This window comes from Anabrus simplex, chromosome 2 (genome assembly GCF_040414725.1).
Source record: "Anabrus simplex isolate iqAnaSimp1 chromosome 2, ASM4041472v1, whole genome shotgun sequence".
Lineage (NCBI taxonomy): Eukaryota > Metazoa > Arthropoda > Insecta > Orthoptera > Tettigoniidae > Anabrus > Anabrus simplex.
The window spans coordinates 110,007,390-110,024,517 of NC_090266.1; the positions used below are offsets into that span (position 1 = coordinate 110,007,390).

General features: G+C 44.3%; 1 pseudogene; it reads left to right on the forward strand.

Annotated features, from left to right (window-relative positions):
• Positions 1-14,357: 14,357 nt before the first annotated feature.
• LOC137498441 (uncharacterized) lies at positions 14,358-16,655 on the forward strand (annotated as a pseudogene).
• The last annotated feature ends 473 nt before the right edge of the window (positions 16,656-17,128 follow it).

Consider the following 17,128-nt stretch of genomic DNA (forward strand, 5'->3'; position numbering starts at 1 on the left):
TCAGCGTCCACGTCTGCTCCTGGAAAAGTTTTGCAATCCATCACCTGGTTTCTAAATCTCTGCCTAATCATAATGAAGTCTATTTGATATCTTCCAGTGTCTACAGGTCTCGTCCGCGTATACGGGCGTCGTTTGTGGTGTTTGAACCAAGTAGTAGCCAGAACTAAATCATGATCATTGCAGAATTCAACCAGCCGACTTCCTCTTTCGTTCCTTTGTACTGAACCCATGACCTTTGTGCCCTAAGAACATTATGCATAATGTAACAATTAAACTAAAAGTTGGATTCTTGATAGCATGGATTTGACACGTGACGAGGGGGTGATTACCTTCGGTCCCACGCTCTGGGGTACGTGACGTCAGCCACACGTGTCAACGGCGGAAGAATCTCAAGTCATTTTTATGAACTATTTCAAAGCGCGTGTACATGGCGTGACCAAGCCAAGTCAAAAAAATATAGTGCCTATCAAAGGGGTCAATCATCTCACAAATCGAACCCGTAAAAGTTTTAAATGTCCATGAACACTACCGCCAGAAATGTAGCAAGCATGTAGTCACTTTCAAAACTCTTCAAATTACAGTTTAGGTAAGTCAGAAAATTTATAGAAATTTTCTTGGCGGCAAAGGGAGATATCCGAAGAGAGGGGGTAACTGCTATAAATATGAAGGGACGCCATGACGAAGTCTCCTTCTCCGGTATTTGTGATACAAAGCGGACGAAAAATTGTTGAGCTGCTCTGCGAAATAAAACCAACGAAAGTAGACTGAGTTCAACTGCAGATTTCAGCCAGTGTGGCTAGGTCTTGAGTCCATGAGGGGATAGTTTTCTTGAGTGAAATAATTGTACCAGATAGGACGGTCAAAGTACTGAATAAATTCTAATGTGATTAATTAATTCGTGTGCGGAAACAATTATAGTCCATCGTGTGCGCTCAACAAACAAGTGAAGGGTATTTTCTTTTTTTTAATGCTTTATTCCAGGAAACCTGAAGAAAATAATAATAAACTGTGAAGCCATGAGTGTAAAAATGGCTATATAAAGTGCCAGGGTCGTAGGTGAGCCCTATGACGAACACTGGCGTGATGACATGAGGTAGGTGACTTTCCATTTTACTACCTCTTATATCTTGTCTCGTGATCTCTAAAAGTGTATTTGAATGGGGATATACGACGCAGTGGTCACCCCTACTAAGTTTTGTAAATGTGAGAGTACGACTAAAAGAGTCATTTGTTTTATTTTGAACTTGGATAAAATTTTGAAGTCCTGCGAGTGCCGTATAATGTTGTAAAAAGTTATTGAATAGGGTTCCGAAGTGATATCACGTCCAATGTAGATCGTCATCCGTGTGAGTGTACTGCCTATATTTTGTGATGTCAAATTAAGATGTTCATTCGACGTAAAATTTTTCTGTCTGCAATTTGACGTTAATAATAATAATCCATGGTCACTCATTTTCAATCGAGTGGAAGCGCGCTGTCGGGTGAGAACCTAGGGTGATGAATTTGGTCACGGAGAGAAACGTTTTTCTAGGCCCATTTTTAAACTGTGTCTAACTGACAATAAAAAGATCTAGTAGAATGTTTCAGTCATTTCTCGTAAAAATCAAGTTATTAAATACGATATCATTTATGCGAAGTTATTCATGATTAACGCATTGTGCGATATTAGACGTTGGGATTTCTAGTGAGGATTTTATTCCAGTTCTTTGTCGATGATAATTGTGGAGCTGGAAAACAGAGGTTAGTTTTGTTGATATGAGATTTGTGAATCAGGTTGGACCTGTCATTGAAGCCGGGACACGGAAGCCCGAGGAATGTTTTATATGAGTTGAGATGAGATGTGCGAATCAGGTTAGAGTCCTGTCATTGAAGCCGGGACATGATAGCCAGAGGAATATTTTATAATGTTGAGAATGGAAAGAAATTCATAGAAATCCATAGCGGTATCAATTGGCGACGCGTAAATTAGTGTGGGCATCTTGCAGCATAATCTGTGCATTTTGTTGGTTAGAATATCGTATTTGTTTAATGATGTAGGCAGAGTTTAAAGGGAGCATTTTGAGAAGCCAGTCAACTGTGAATAAACCAGGTGTGTCATATAACTGCCAAGCGAATTTGGGGGATGAGAGACCTCAGCTATTATAACGGGAAAGGAGTGGAATTGAGATTGTACTGTAATTCTCGGCCAGGGAAAACGTTAAAATGCTGGATTTAGTTCAAATTCATAGCCGGTAATGATCTGAGTATTGTGAAATACTGTAATTGGGGACGTAATGAACATTTGAAATCACGAACTTTGAGTATAAGGAACAGAGTAACCAAATTCAGGGTTGTCCAAAATATAGAGCGATGGTCGTGATGATCGGTTTATCTGTGAGGGGTGTGCAAAATTTCATAAATGGTAATGACGAGAGATGGCATCGTAATTATATGGCGAGTTGTTTGGTTTGTACGTAGATTATTAGGATATCCAAGTGTTAATTACGGTTAGGACTAGATTAGATTTTAAAAGTGTGGGATCACGAGACAGGATATATAGCTGGACATGAATTATGTAACAAATTCTTTTCCAGCCAGATAAACATCGCAATATTGAATTCACATCACAGCTGCGCAGAAATTTGTGAAGAAACCAGAGTCCGCGGAGATAAAATTTGTTGTTCGTTAACATTTCGATAAATCATTTAAATTTATTTAATTATTAAATTCAGTGAAACCGCATTTGAAATAACTTTAATCAAGCGAATAACTTGGAGATGCATTCTGGAAATTTTAGTTTGTTTCTGGGGAATATTAAAAAATAAAGTAACGATTAAGGGGACATATCCGAAGGAAATGGATTTTACTGCCACTAAGTTTGTGAGCATTGTTATTGTTGTAATTATTGAACTTTGATTGATTGAGCAGTGAATGTGCTGGGGATAGTAAAGTGGAAACTTTGGTCATCCACTGATGTAACTTAATTGTGTTTGGCCTTCAGCCTAGAAACTTGGATGGTCAGGGGGTCATCAACCTCAGTGACTTAGATTAGGGCCATATGCCATTGTAGCCTCATTTCCTTGCGGCCATCATCCACAATGACTTTAAAGTAACTTAGAAGATTAGATGTCGGTCCATGACATAGACGCAGGTCACATCGATTCAATTAAGGGTCCATGCCGTAGAACCACTGTGTGGCACACACCGATTGGACGGCCTTAATTATACTCATTGTCCAGAGTTCGTGTTACGAGAGCTGGACCATAACGAATCACTATGATGGTACATGTGGTCGCACATGGAAGCCGAATTTAAGGATTTCCAGACTTTCCTTTCTTAAATGATTAATAATTGAGACAATGGTTTCTAGTATGAATGCCCGTCAGGCAGTTACGTTAAAGTCTCACAGCAGTGTTCTGACGTTTATGTAAAAGTGATTGTGGTGTCCAGTGGACACAATTGACTTCTATGATACTGTTGACATACCATAATGCTTCAGAATTTCCCTGAATAAATAGGAATCTTTTAAATAGACCTTTCATTCCAGTAGATAGATTAGAATTACTGAACCCTACCATTACCTCAGCAAGTGACGAAGAACCCGACACGACCCAAGAGACAGATCTCATGAACTTTGCTGATAGGTAAGAAAGGTAGGTATCCCTCAATATGGACCCAAAGGGTTCAGTACCAACCCCAATTCTCCTACTGTATTACCTTCTCTTCCTTGGCCTACCACAGCATTTCAGTCTCCCATCACAATTAGATTCTCGTCACCTTTCACATATTGTATTAAGTCTTCTACCTCTTCATATATTCTTTCGATTTCCTCATCATCCGCTGAACTGGTAGCCATATAGACTTGCACTATTTTGGTGGGCATTGGTTTGGTGTCCATCTTAACGACAATAATTCTTTCACTATGCTGGTCGTAGTAGCTTACCCGCTGCCCTATTTTTTAATTCATTATTAAAACAAACTTATCGATTCCCGGGGATGTTCTCGTTGCCAAACATGCTACGAATAACGTGACTTCAGAAATGATGCTACAAATAACGCGACTTCAGATATTATTTTAATGGGATAGAAAGATGCAGATACCGCCACTATCAGTACAGGACACTGTACGGTTTCAGTTCATCGGAACAATTTTCCTTTTGTTCATTTTCCTAGGCGTGTGCGTAAAGGAAAATGCACCATACTGTACCTTTCTTTAGAATTGTATGTTTTCATGACGCATTTAGGCACTCCTACAGTATAATGTGTTTAAGATTAATTTCACTTTACACGCTTGTGTAGGAAAACGAACACAAAGAAAAAATGTTCTGATGGTCTACGAATCCATATGTGGCTGGGAGGTGCTACCAGGCTTAAGAAAAGCAATGTGTAGGATGTTTATTGTCAGCTACGCGGTTTTGCGCATGCAGCGACGGTATGCTCCTTCCTTTCTTTCATGCTTCTTTCTCGGAGACTTGGAAATTTTCTGCCGATTACAACTTGCGTCGGGAAGTAGGCCTATTGTCTGTAGGCTTGCATGGATAGTCCAAGTACAGCTGGTTTGACGAGGAGCTGAAAGATTCGGATCATCCTGCCGTAAATTACACTTAAGAAAATGGAAATTGCAACACCATGAAGGCATTTGTCGTTTGTGTTGATTTTCAAGATATGGAACGATGCCATGTAGGTATGTAAAAGATCAAAGTTTCTGACCCATTGGATTGTTGCTACAGGTCTTCCCACGTGATTGGTCGCGGAGGAATCAACTACAGTATACGGACTCTGGTGTAGCGTAGTTGACTTGCAGTCTGTGCAGTGAAGTGTTCCCCGTCAAACATGCCTCGACGTCAGAGAAGAGCACGCTATCAACAACTGTCGCCGTTTGAGAGGGTTTGGATAATTGGGCTGTGTGAGGCTGGAATATCGCTGTCGCTGCACGTGTTGGCCGACAGGCATCTACGGTACAACGTGTATGAAAGCAGTGGTCAAATGAAGGTACCCACACTCGTAGACCTGGCACAGGCCCAGCGCGACGGACAACTGTGAGAGAGGATCGCCGCATCATTTGGATGGCCCGGATGGAACCCCATGCAACAACAGCGCAAATTCGAGCAGCTGTGGTACCCCACGTTACACAACAAACAGTTGGTAATCGCCTGCGTGCAGCTGGCTTACGAGCTCTTGTCTCTGCAGAAGGTGTTCCATTGACCCCACTACAGCGACGTGTAAGGCTGGCCTGGTGTCGAGAAAGATCGACGTGGGTCGACGTCTTTAGTGATGAATCACGCTTCTGTCTTGCGCGCAGTGATCGCCGGAATCGTGTGCGCCGACGTACCGGGGAGAGGGGCCGCCCAGATCTTATTGTCGCGAGGCACAACGGGCCAACACCATGCATTATGGTCTGGGGTGCGATTGGCTGTAATGTGAAATCACAATTAGTGCTTGTTGAGGGCACTATTACTGCTCGACAGTACGTTGATAGGGTACTCAATCCAGTGGTTGTCCCTAGGTTGGCGAACATTGCTAATGGGATGTTTCAGCAGGACAGCGCCGGGTTCATACTGCACCCGTCTCCAGAGAAGCTCTCCACGACATCACAACCTTAGAATGGCTCGCCAGATCCCCGGACCTCAGTCCTATTGAGCATATGTGAGACATGATGGGTCGACAACTGGCCAACCGTCCTCAGCCACCCACAACTCTGGAACAACTGACCCGTGCAGTGCAGCAAGCATTGACCACAATTCCTCAGGAAGAGATCCAGGGCCTTATTGACTCCATGCCTCGACGAATTCACCAATGTATTGCAGCTCGTGGTGGGCACATCCTGTATTGATTGTTGTCCAAACTTGCGGTCAGAGGGAACTGAAAGTGTTATCATCGAATTACAACCGAACACCCGTCCAGCATGTTCAATTGCAGCAATTTAGCACCACCCCTTCTGGGTGTAGCAACTTCCATTCTCTTCAGTGTATCTTCAGCTTTGTGTACCTCATTAGTGGTCCCCTTGTTTAGCTGGGATTATCGACCGGATCACAATCGTTCAGGTTTATATAGAGTGGTCGGAAATAACGTGCACCGGGTATATGCTAGTTAGAGGATTGGTCGTATTAATAAATAATAATTTAATGAAATAATTCCTTATCTCGCATCATTATCTTATTAGCTTGTGAAATTAGCCAATCAGATGGCTTCTCAGGCGAATTCAAATGGGTTTGGCGAGGCGTTGTTGCTAAACCTGAATGTGGCTTAAGATCGGCTTGAGAGCCATGCCGAGAAACTAGTAACAAACCCAGACAAACCGTGGGTTTCATCCGGCGTCCTCGTAGAGCGATCCTGTCAGCTCGCAGGTACAAACCTCCCCGGGTAAAGTTTATTTTCTTCGACTGTGCTCTCAAGCCAACATTAACCACGTTCGGATTTAGCAACACCACCCAACGAAGCCCATTTGAATTTGGAAGCGAAACGACGTGATTGGCGATGTTCAGAAAGACAACAGCACGAGATATCTATTTAACTTTTTTCAAATTATTTAAAATTATTTAACGCTCATATACCCGGTTCGCTTTGTTTAGGAGCACTCTGTATACGACTCTACTATATATTATTTTCGTGTACTGAATCTAGCTTTCAGGGTCATTCACGTCGACAGATTCGGTCTACATCTTATGTCCTCTCAGGTTCCTTCTAGCTACAATTTTCGATATATTTCCTATGGAGCTCATGTGAGGACCAAAAGGCAATCTATCTGCAAAGAGTGACCTTGTGTTCCGCTCTCGAACACAACATTTTTCAGACCTACCTGATAATTATGTTAACAATAATAACCGTAATAACAATAACACACTAAATGACGGAATGGTCTTCATAGAAGAGCTCATTATAGCGGCACATTGCGGCCATTTTCCTTATTAAGGCGCGTGTTCAATTAACTTCTGCTGGCACAACACTCATTAATGGCACGCTACAAACACTTCAACACAGCCTAGATGTGTTATCGATGAACAAGAGCGGATAGAATGAGTGTTCAACCAATAACAACACCTTTACCAGGGTCGAGATCATTTTATTACATTTTCTAATTAAATTCTTGTTGTTATTGTTGTAGCATATTAGTCTCATGAACGTAGTTTGTATACAGTTTTAATGATAATCTATATGCTGGTGGAGTCAATGCTGTTATATGTAATTATTTGGAACGGAAGCGGTCATTGCTCACATGGTAGGTAGGTCTTGACGTGGGAAATATCTTCAGGTAGGCTATAATGAGCCGTTGAATTCTGCCGAAGCTAATTACACTTCGCTGTATACCACCAAACTAGTGTCAAATGTGCGAACGAGTAACCTAAACCATGTCAAACGAGGCTGCCATAGTTCAAGCTCTAGCTAACGCAGTTGGGATTTTTGAAACGAATATCGCGTTGTGGTTCGAATTCCTCATGGAACCAGGTTCATAACTTATTTTTGCTGGTGGTTTAACGTCGCACTTATACATACAACCGGGTGAATTGGCCGTGCGGATAGGGCCGCGCAGCTGTGAGCTTGCATCCAGGAGACAGTGAGTTCGATCCCCACTGTCGGCAGCACTTAACATTTTTTTTACGTGGTTTCCTATTTACATAGCAAGCAAATGCAAGGGCTGTACCTTAATTAAGGCCACGGCCGCTTCCTTCCCACTCCTGGGCGTTTACTATCCCATCGTCACCATAAGGCCTATCTGTTTCGGTGCGACGTAAAGCAAATTGCAATAAAAGTACACATTTAACATTTTCGGTGACGCTAGGATGGAGAACGGCTAGGGTTGGGAAGGGAGCGGACGTAGTCTTAATTAACACGCAAAAGAAAATGACCTTTAAATACATTATTCCCACAGCGCGGTACGGTAAGGTTCAATCTCCTTAAGGGCTAACCACAGAAAAATGAACACAACGAACGTTGTTCTGATGGACTGAATACAGGTGGCTTTCTTTTGAAACTTCGTATGTCCTAATGCCCGCCTCTGTGGTGTAGTGGTTAGCGTGATTAGCTGCCACCCCCGGAGGTCCGGGTTCGATTCCCGGCTCTGCCACGAAATTTGAAAAGTGGTACGAGGGCTGGAACGGGGTCCACTCAGCCTCGTGAGGTCAACTGAGTAGAGGTGGGTTCGATTCCCACCTCAGCCATCCTGGAAGTGGTTTTCCGTGGTTTCCCACTTCTCCTCCAGGCGAATGCCGGGATGGTACCTATCTTAAGGCCACGGCCGCTTCCTTCCCTCCTCCTTGCCTATCCCTTCCAATCTTCCCATCCCTCCACAAGGCCCCTGTTCAGCTTAGCAGGTGAGGCCGCCTGGGCGAGGTACTGGTCATTCTCCCCAGTTGTATCCCCCGACCACGAGTCTGAAGCTCCAGGACACTGCCCTTGAGGCGGTAGAGGTGGGATCCCTCGCCGAGTCCGAGGGAAAAACAGAACCTGGAGGGTAAACAGATGATGATGATGATGATGTCCTAATGCTCTTCCTACTAATTGTATTCCCTTAGACTGGTCACGCCTCCCAGCCACATATTTATATGCAGTCCATCAGAATAATTTTCGTTGTGTTCATTTTCCTATGCTAATGTGTAAAGGAAAAATTGACCTTGCCATACCATACTTTGGGGATGTTCTTGCATGGCAAGGTTCATTTTAATTTACACATTAGCACAGGAAAATGAACGCAACCAAAAGTTATTCTGATGGTATGCATATAAATGGCAACAGGGAAAATAAATGAAATGTTAAAGGGCATTCGACCAGTGCAGGCTATTGTAAATAAAAAATGTGTGTTAAAAAAAATGGATTCCATCCCCTGGTCCATGGAGTTTGGACAGCCAAAGTAGGGGACTGCCTGTAGGGGTGAAGTACAGTGGGGACTTCGAGGGCCCTGGGACCGCTACGGTAGCTGTGAAGGCCCTTCAGGAACTCTGAGAAGTGGTGGCAAAAGGGGGCTCTGGTTAAGACGCAGCAGGTCGTTATGCTACTTAGGTTCCAAAATGGGTTAAAAAAAGTAAATAAATGCAATGTAACTTTTAATCTTATACCAGTTGCATAGTATTATTTGAAGTAATTCCACATACTGTATATGAGATGACTATGTTTGTAAGTATAGGAGATATTATAAGTAGAATTTTGTAAACAATATAAATTTATTAAGGATGATCTGTATGTTGAATAGAAAGAAATTGTTAGCATAAACTGTATATAGAATTTTTTTCTTCTCTTGTTAATTTAAAATTTAGTGCTTGACAATAATGTATTTTAGTGTACAATTTGCCACCGAAGTAGACACCTCATTTGCAAATAAAGAGATTTTGATTTGATTTGAAATCATTGTCTGGGAGGCGTGACCAGTCTTGCCGAATATAACGGGTAGGAAGAGCATTGGGAGAGACGGGTTTTTCTGTAACACCGATGATAACCATTAGTGGCTGGGAGGCGTGACCAGACTTGAGAACAATCCTGGATAGGAAACGTATTGTCATATACCGCGGAATTGTTTCTTAACCGAAGATAGAAGTCTAATTTAGTGGGTCATTTTAATTTAAGGTTCATTCCAAAAGATAGCGGTTGTAAGAAACTTCGGAGAGTCTGAAATCTTCTTCCGAAAGAGTTCTTTAACGTGCCGGAAACCTATTAGAAATGTGATTTTTCAGATTCCCACTGACCTCAGTCAAGGTCGAACCGGTCAGAAGGTCAGAAGACCAAGGACTAACCGATTGGTCTCACTGAGGTCGTGTGTGTGAAGTCTGCTTAATGGGGTACTCGTTCAGGTGTGTATTTTTGTGATTACTTGGATCAGATTTAGAAGCAACCGTAACCCATGACTATATCAGAAACTACTTCTAGAACTGGAGTGAGAAATCATGGACAACCAGTCCTGGGATGATCACAGGTGGAATATTTTCTTATTTTCATTCTTAACCACGTTGCGGGGAAGTAAGCGGGCCTCACTAAAATATAGTAAATCAATTTGTGGAACAGCCAATCAGCCACCACCGATCTGCATTTAGGGCTATCGCCCGGGTGGCAGATTCCCTATCTGTTATTTACCTAGTCATTTCTTAAACAATTACATAGAATTTGGTAATTTATTGAACATCTCCCTTGGTAAATTATTATATCCCTAACTCCTCTTCCTAGAAACGAATATTTGCCCCAATTCGTCCTCTGCAATTCCAGCTTTATCCTCATATTTTGATCTTTCTTACTTTTAAAAACACCACCCCACCTTGTACGCCGACTAAAGTCATTCCGCGCCATATCTCCACTGACAGCCCGGAACATACCACTTAGTCATCCCTAAAACGCCGAGCTGTTAGCAATCCAGCTTGTAGTTTGACGTTTCACCGAAAGAGTTGGCCGTGGGATTAGTGTCGCATAGCTGTGAACCTGCATTCGGGAGATGGTGGGTTTCAATTCCACCGTCGGTAGCCCTGAAGATTGTTTTTCGTGGTTTCTCGTTTTCACGCCACTCTGTTGTTGAGGTCACGGCTGCTTCCTTCCAAATCCTGGCCCTTTCCTATCTCATCGCAGTCAAAATCCTATCTCAGTTACTGCAACGTCAAATCCCTAGCAACGGAGCTAACTGGCTGCGTTGTACGAGGCACGAGTCACATTCAGTCACATTCGGGAGATAGTGGATTCGAACCCTCAACATCTGTAGACAGGAAGATGATTTTCCTTGGTTCCCAGACCGATGTCGGAGCGCTGCTTTCTCCCCAGTCTTAGCCGTTCTCTAGCCCACATCGTATATCCCAGGTGCTTGGTATTCTTCAACAATCACTCCCTCATTTCGGTTAGTTCAGTTGTATGGAGTATTGGCGTTTGTGAAGGATAAATCCTCGTCCTCACTCAACTGATCAGTTCGTTCTGTAATTGAAGAGAAGTGGAAAAGGTCAATAGAGCCGTTGAGGCCTTTATATAGAAACATCGAGTCAAATGGTCAGGTTATTGACTCCATGGAAAGAAGAGCTGTTAGATGGAGAGAGAATAATGATAAATTAGTCTGGCTGTGTGGGTATATACTTGTCACTGTTCTCGATCGTACATGCAAGCAATTGTTCTCATTATGTTCATCTCGTCCACTATCAGTAGACTGAAAACTGGTCTGTAAACATAGTTTAATAACATCTTCCCCAGCTCCCGTATTACCCGTCAATGGATATCCATCAATGAACTGTACAGTTATCCTGTCAGGATACGTGAAATGGCTCAATCAATGCAATATCTGTTTCCTCTAACAACTCTTCAATACCAGTATCTCTTACATCTGATTTTCATTAACCAATTCTTGTACAACCATTATCACGAAAAATTTATTTCCTGTTCACTGACGGGTTCAAGCGTACATAACATTGAACGATAGGTCTGCTCGAGATTCGGAGTTCAATTCTTTTAAACATGTCTACGGGTAGAAAGATGTCGGTGATAACAATAATACTAATAATAATTACGTAGGTCATTTGCTAGTAGACGACCTGCATGTCTGTGTGGATGGACCCCTACCTAACACGTACACCCAGCCCCAAAGCCAGAGGAATTAACGAATTAAGGTTGAAATTTAAGACCCGATCGGACCCGGGGCCCGTTGAACCAAAGGCCAGCGAGCTAACCATTTAGCCATGGAGCGGGTCGGTGTCAGTCACATGTCGTGAAACTGGCCTGAACTGAATCCACGGTCACTAAATCATCCCTGGAATCTCGCTTCTAACGCGTGTGATCAAATGTCTTCCCCGTCAGGAAGTCGAAAATGTGTTTGAAGACTTTTTCACTTCTAGGAATACAGATAGCCTCAAGATATAATCAGCCTGCATCAGAAATAAATATAGCCTGTTCGCAGGAGCCGCTGCAACACACCTGGAGAGACGTTGACACGTTTATTATACTCCACTTGTCGACATCGCCAGTAAGAATAGTCGAAATTTGTGTTAATCATCATCATCATCATCATCTGTTTACCCTCCAGGTTCGGTTTTTCCCTCGGACTTAGCGAGGGATCCCACCTCTACCGCCTCAAGGACAGTGTCCTGGAGCTTCAGACTCTTGGTCGGGGGTACAACTGGGGAGTATGACCAGTACCTCGCCCAGGCGGCCTCACCTGCTATGCTGAACAGGGGCCTTGTGGAGGGATGGGAAGATTGGAAGGGATAGGCAAGGAGGAGGGAAGGAAGCGGCCGTGGCCTTAAGTTAGGTACCATCCCGGCATTTGCCTGGAGGAGAAGTGGAAAACCACGGAAAACCACTTCCAGGATGGCTGAGGTGGGAATCGAACCCACCTCCACTCAGTTGACCTCCCGAGGCTGAGTGGACCCCGTTCCAGCCCTCGTACCACTTTTAAAATTTCGTGGCAGAGCCGGGAATCGAACCCGGACCTCCGGGGGTGGCAGCTAATCACGCTAACCACTACACCACAGAGGCGGCCGAAATTTGTGTTAATGCAGATCTTTATTCCCGTGTAAATTTATTACTCAAAATAAATTATTTCCAGAATTTAAAATGCACTCTCTGCCACAGCTTTTACCTAATCGATGTCTAAATTTGCACGGATGTGAATCAAGCCGCTGGCCCCGAGGTGTAGTGTAGCGTACCTGTCTATTACCCGGAGGCCATCGGTTCGATTCCCGACCAGGTCAGGAATTTTTACCTGGATCTGAGGACTGGTTCGAGGTCCACTCAGCCTACGTGATTGCAGTTGAGGAGCTATCTGACACTGAGATAGCGGTCCCGGTCTAGAAAGCCAAGAATAACGGCCGATAGGATTCGTCATGCCAAACACACGACACCTCATAATCCGCAGGCATTTGGGCAGAGCTGCGGTCGCCTAGTAAGTCACGGCCCTTCGGCGCTGTTGTGTTATGCGATTGAGTGTGGTGAAAAGTGAATCAAGCCGGCCTTGGTGGCTCAGGCGGTAAAGCGCTGCCCTTCTATACCCAAGGTGGCAGGATCGATCCTGATTCAGCCTGATATATCTGAAAATGCAAGCTTAACTTCAATATCAGATCTGTTATAATTGTCCCAAAACGATAACTCTGCCAATCAACGAACAAGGGAACAGGAAGTATTACAACTGCTATCGAGATATTTTCCCCATTATCCATAAAAAAATTGACCTCACCTTTTATGACTTAGGCCAAGTGTAAGCTTAGTGCACTACAGGCCAGTTACTGGCGTATACCGTTAACATGTCCCCAGCTCCACCATTGCCGATCCCAAGTCCGGGGCCTCATCTCGCAAGTGATGAGAAAGGAGGAGGGGGGGGTGAGTATCACCTCGTTAAAAACCGGGGTCCATCAGGCTCCGGATGGTAGTAACCTTTAAGGGCTCCTGACTAGGGTTACTAGTTGAAACCTGGTCAACGGTCTCAAATACGGAAGGGGAGTTTCAGATTCCCGACGGCGGAGAGAGCTTAAGAGTTGCCCCCAGGACTCACAATCTTGGTTGCATTTTCGTGGTCTTCGGGCCATTCTAGAAATAACTTTCATCAGTCATGGAAGTGTGTCAAATTCTTTAATGGCAACTGCGGTGGAGATGGAGACCAACGGCACGGTGCAGTTGGCAGATGAGGCACTCTACCTTTCTGCGGGTTAATGCAGAGAGGAACGTAGCTTTTGTTCTCCAGAGAAGCGACTAAAAACGGCGCTCGTTCTCCAGGTTAAAGGGCGGTCTAACTACCTGTTGGCAGGAGCTCTAAAATGCTAAAGGACAGGCTCTGTGACACGCCCCGGCCGTAAAATCATATCGTCATATATTTATGGAAATGTTGTCTCATGGAATCGGAACCACGGCTAGGCAATACCCCACTGAAAACGACGCGCGTTTGCAGGGCCCAGTCAGCGCGAAGCGTTTGCAAGGGTTACCGTCCCATGAGCGGCGACGGCTAAACCCCCACATTCTGTATAGTATCACTGAACAACGGGACTACGTCTGGTCGAAGCAGCGAATTAGCCCCAGCACTTGAAAGAAGGCATATAGACATCTGTGCAGTGCAGGAAACAAGATGAAGTGCAGGGACGTCATGCGACATTGGGTGTGGATACAAACTCGTATACAATGGGACCCGAAGAATAACTAATGGTGTTGGCATTGTCATATCAGCAATATTTGTTGTTTCTGTCTCTGGGGTGCAGCGTTATGATGATCATTTGATTCTTTCGGGTGGCCTCCTGAGAGGCCTGGTGCAAGTCTTTTGATTTGACCTCCGTAGGCGACTTGCGCGTCGTGATGAGGGTGAAAGGATGATGAAGACGGTAGATACACTCAGTCCCCGTGCCAGAGGAATTAACCAATTATGGTTAAAATTCCCAATCCTGCCGGGAATCGAACCCGGAACCCCTGTGACCAAAGGCCAGCACGCTAACCATTTAGCCATGGAGCCGGACGATCATTTGATGAAAATCGTATATGTTGCGGATAGAAGGAAGATGCATTTTTTCAGTGCCAACGCTCCACACACCGGCCTAGACACGGAAACCAAAGATGCCTTCAGGGAACTGCTTGATGAGAAGACTGCTGAAGTGCTACCAGAAGACTACTTTATCGTTGCCGGTGATGTTAAGGGACAGGTCGGACAGAGGAAAGAAGACCACACAGCCTATAGCGGACATGGATATGGAGGGAAGAACTACGACGGTCAACGAATTCTTGATTATGCAGAAACTCATGATCTGATCATCACGAACACCTGGTTCAAAAAGCGTGATGCTCATCTAATCACGTACTACAGTGGCTCCAATTCAACTCAGATTGACTACATCCTTGTGAGACGACGGAATTTGAAACATGTTCTAGATACAAAATTTGTTCCTTACGAAACCGTCACGACGCAACATCGACCGGTCATCTGTAAGCTGCGGATAGAGTCGCAAAGAGCCGAAAACTTACCCAGAAATGGACCTAAAAGAATCAAATGGTGGCGCTTCAAGGAGAAGGATGCCGACGCTGTTACAAAAATACAGTGCTACCATTCACCACAGTTGAAGAGAGGTGGACTAAACTGAACTGAAGCCTCACGCTCTATTTTTGGAACAACTAGACCAGGACGACGAAGGATTGACAAAGACACGTGGCTTTTAGATAAAACACTATGTCCTTGGAATGCCTACATAACAGCCCGTAGTGAAGCGAAGAACGTCATTACCGTAACAAAAGCAAAACCGATATGCAGACCAAGAGTATATACACAACTTGACACAAAACTTGTGCATCTCAAATCGAGGCACCGCAAAATTTAAGACATCCGACTTTTTTACGGCAATCAATGACGAAACAGATGACCTGCTGGGCGACTGGAAAAAGCGCGAGAATGCTGGCGGAGTTATTTTGAGAAACTTTCAGCGGAAGAATTTCCCCATCCACCAATCCAAACAGCCTCCGCTATTGAAGGTCCAGTGAAGGAAATTCACGTCACCAAAGTCTAGGTTGTTCTGAAGGAGATGAAACCAGGGAAAGCCCGATCAGACTTCTGAGGTCTTCGAACGTATTCTTGACAAAATGATTCGCGAGATAGCCAAACTTACAACGAACCAAGCTGGATTTGTGAAAAATTGTGGCACAGATATGCAATCCACGCTGCACGGCTGTTAGTTGTTAGCTGAGAAAAGAATAAGCCGCTTCATCTCGCTTTTCTGTATCTTTAGAAGGCCTTTGATCAGGTGCCACATGACCTAATCTGGTTAGCGCTACTAGAACATAGCATTCCAGAGCACCTTGTTAAGTAGGTAGAGATGCTCTACGCAGAACCAAGGAGTTATGTTCAAGCTGCCGCGGGAGCGTCCGATGATATCCGAATCACTCTAGGAGTCCATGAAGGCTCTGCCTTATCACCACTGTTGTTCGTTCTTGTGATGGACACTGTTACATCACACCTGCACAAGCCAATACAATGGATACTTCTCTATGCTAATGCCATGTTGGCTGCTGAGGATAACCTTGATGTTCAGCGCCAATCAGAAGACTGGAACAAACGATTAGCGCCAATACGACCTTCGCCTCAACAAAGAGAAGACAGAATACATTACATTAGATCCTCTAGAAGTTGGAACCATCCACGTTGACGGTTAAGATCTTCCTCGAGTAGAGAAATTTAAATATCTTGGCTCCACAATCTCTGACGGTGGCCGAATTACTGACGAGGTCAACACAAGGATACACGCAGCCTGCCTGGAGTGGTGAATGACAGCGGGTGTCACCTGCGACCGTCGGATGAAGGACCATCTGAAACTTAAGACCTACCGGACTGTCATCCGTCCTGTCGCTCTCTACGGCACCGCGTGTTGGCCAGCTACAAAGGAGGCAGAACGTCACTAAGCGTCATGGAGACGAAGATGCTTAGGTGGACAGCTGGCATCACTAGGCTGGATCATATTCCAAACGATGTTGTTAGGAAACTTTTTGGTGTTGCACCGAACCAGAAGAAAATGCAGGAAAACCGTCTGTGCTGGTCTGGGCATGTGTTGCCTCCAGAAGATAATACATTGGCAAAGTCAGCGTATACATTGGAAGTCGCTGGAAAGAGGCCCAAGGGACGACCAAGACAGCGATGGAGCGATACAGTGCACAACGACTAGAAAGCTGTAAGTCTACATCCAGACATGGCCCGCGAACGAATTAAATGGAGACAACGAATCCACAGAGCAGACCCTGCCACTAGGCGGGGCAAACGCTGAAGAATATGAAGAAGACCATTTACATGTCCCTGGAATAAGAATATTCCTTACCAATTTCCTGTATATAATTTCTTTCCTGATGCCAACTCCATGCGGGGGAATGTAGTTACCGTGGTATTTTTCTGTTATGTTCGGTAGTGTGTTGTTTGTAGATGATGTGTGTTGAGATGATCTAAGAGCCCATTCCCCGAGCCAGAGGAAATAACCATACGCAGTTACAATCCCCAGCCCAGCCGGCAATTGCACCCGGTTTCTTCTGAGCCGAAAGGTACTACGCCGACAATTCAACCAAAGAGCTGGATAATATCGCCTATTATGGATTTGATATCAAGAGTGTAGCACGCAAGGAGCCTTATGCAGGAAGCAACTGCTAATCCCACATCAGCACATAAGTTAAGCACATTTATCAATCCTCTTATTTCACAAGTATTCCAAATATTAACTTTTAGTACCTCATACTCCCGTTATTGTAT